The sequence below is a fragment of the Anopheles funestus genome (assembly GCF_943734845.2).
Source record: "Anopheles funestus chromosome X unlocalized genomic scaffold, idAnoFuneDA-416_04 X_unloc_152, whole genome shotgun sequence".
Classification (NCBI taxonomy): domain Eukaryota; kingdom Metazoa; phylum Arthropoda; class Insecta; order Diptera; family Culicidae; genus Anopheles; species Anopheles funestus.
This window is the reverse complement of record NW_026045097.1, coordinates 1-2,500: the sequence shown is the minus strand read 5'-3', so window position 1 is coordinate 2,500 and position 2,500 is coordinate 1.

Genomic DNA, 2,500 nt, shown 5'->3' with positions numbered 1-2,500 from the left:
ACCATACTTCATAAGAGTTTAATAACTCTTCAACTAACTTTCGTTCTGGTGTCTTGGTATCAAATCGCATAAGACACAAGATTCTACTGGCCAAATAGAATCTAGCACATTGGTTAACCTGGCGCCGCAGTCAACTCATGTGCTTGGATCGGATCGAGCTATTGAGTATTGGGCCTGCATACTCGCTCATCCGTATCCTTTGCGTACCGCCCCATGGCCCCGTCCTTAGAGTTAATGACTAATAGGCTTAACTCTTTGTATGTCTGCACCACAGTTCCCGTTCGTTCCGTGCCGTGGCCGGATACGTATTGCACAACAGTAGATACCATCACCTGACGTATCTAACACACCACTATTGTAACTCGTCGTCGAAGGACCTTTCAAGTGCCTGATGGCCAGGGGAGCTCTTACACGGCACGGAGACACAGTGATGCTCGCCCATCACAGTGTACAACGATCGAGTTTGCTTAAGTGTCTGGGTACCTACACACCAGACACAATGCAATGGCCACGGATCCACACAAGGCACATCACATGCAGAAAGCTTCACCAGATTATGACACATACCACACTCTTGTAACTCGTCGTCGAAGGGGCGTTCAAAGTGCCTTACGGCTAGGGGAGATCTAGCACGGCACGGAGACACAGTGATGGTTGCCCATCAAAGTGTACAACGATCGAGTTTGCTTTCCGCGCAAGCGTTCTAAGTGTCTGGGTACCTACACACCAGACACAATGCAATGGCCACGGATCCACACAAGGCACATCACATGCAGAAAGCTTCACCAGATTCTGACACATACCACACTCTTGTAACTCGTCGTCGAAGGGGCGTTCAAAGTGCCTTACGGCTAGGGGGGATCTAGCACGGCACGGAGACACAGTGATGGTCACCCATCAAAGTGTACAACGATCGAGTTTGCTTTCCGCGCAAGCGTTCTAAGTGTCTGGGTATCTAAGCACCAGACACAATGCAATGGCCACGGATCCACACAAGGCACATCACATGCAGAAAGCTTCACCAGATTCTGACACATACCACACACATGCAACTCGTCGTCGAAGGGGCGTTCAAGTGCCTTACGGCTAGGGGAGATCTAGCTCGGCACGGAGACACAGTGATGGTCACCCATCAAAGTGTACAACGAACGAGTTGGCTTTCAACAAATTCTGACACATAGCAAGCGAGCGACCGAGCTACACCGAAGGCAGCCCATGGTTGGTCACTCGCGGACGATCATCAGTAATGATCCTTCCGCAGGTTCACCTACGGAAACCTTGTTACGACTTTTACTTCCTCTAAATCATCAAGTTCGGTCAACTTCAGCCATGCCAGCTGCAGCTCACGAAGGAACCGCGGAAGGTAAGCCTCCAGAAACCTCACTAAATAATCCATCGGTAGTAGCGACGGGCGGTGTGTACAAAGGGCAGGGACGTAATCAGCACTAGCTAATGACTAGTGCTTACTAGAAATTCCAGGTTCATGGGGACCGTTGCAGTCCCCAATCCCGACTAGATGGGCATTTTAGTGATTTCCCGTTCCTCTCGGAATGGGGGCGCCTATTGGCGAGAACACGCTGCGACCCACATTGTAGCACGCGTGCAGCCCAGAACATCTAAGGGCATCACGGACCTGTTATCGCTCATTCTCAGCTTGCTAAACACAAGTTGTCCCGCTAAGCAGGGCAAACGTAGCCGACGACCGCCCGTGAAGGCGCCGCCCGGCTGTAACGTCAGGTGCGCCCGGAGGCGCACTGCTGACAGCGTTCTAGTTAGCATGTTTGAGTCACGTTCGTTATCGGAATTAACCAGACAAATCATTCCACGAACTAAGAACGGCCATGCACCACTACCCTTAAATTTGAGAAAGAGCTATCAATCTGTCTTACCTCGATAAGTTTGGACCTGGTAAATTTTCCCGTGTTGAGTCAAATTAAGCCGCAAGCTCCACTTCTTGTGGTGCCCTTCCGTCAATTCCTTTAAGTTTCAACTTTGCAACCATACTTCCCCCGGAACCCGATTTTGGTTTCCCGGAAGCGACTGAGAGCACCGAATAGGGGTAGCGTCTCCCAATTGCTAATTGGCATCGTTTACGGTTAGAACTAGGGCGGTATCTAATCGCCTTCGATCCTCTAACTTTCGTTCTTGATTAAAGAAAGCATCCATGGCAAACGCTTTCGCTTCAGTTGGTCCTACGACGGTCTACGAATTTCACCTCTCGCGCCGTAATACCAATGCCCCCAACTACTTCTGTTAATCATTACCTCTAGGTTTCTGACAAACCAACGAAATCGTATAAACCGAGGTCATATTCCATTATTCCATGCAAGATTATTCTCGGCCAACGCCAACCCCACGGGGGGGCCGGACGCTTTGTCTTAGCCTGCTTTGAGCACTCTAATTTGTTCAAGGTAAATGTGAGTATCTTGAGCACCATGAGGAGCCCGTGCCGGAGTTAACCGGTAGCACGGTACTCGTTCACAGAGTAACGCCCAAGTAC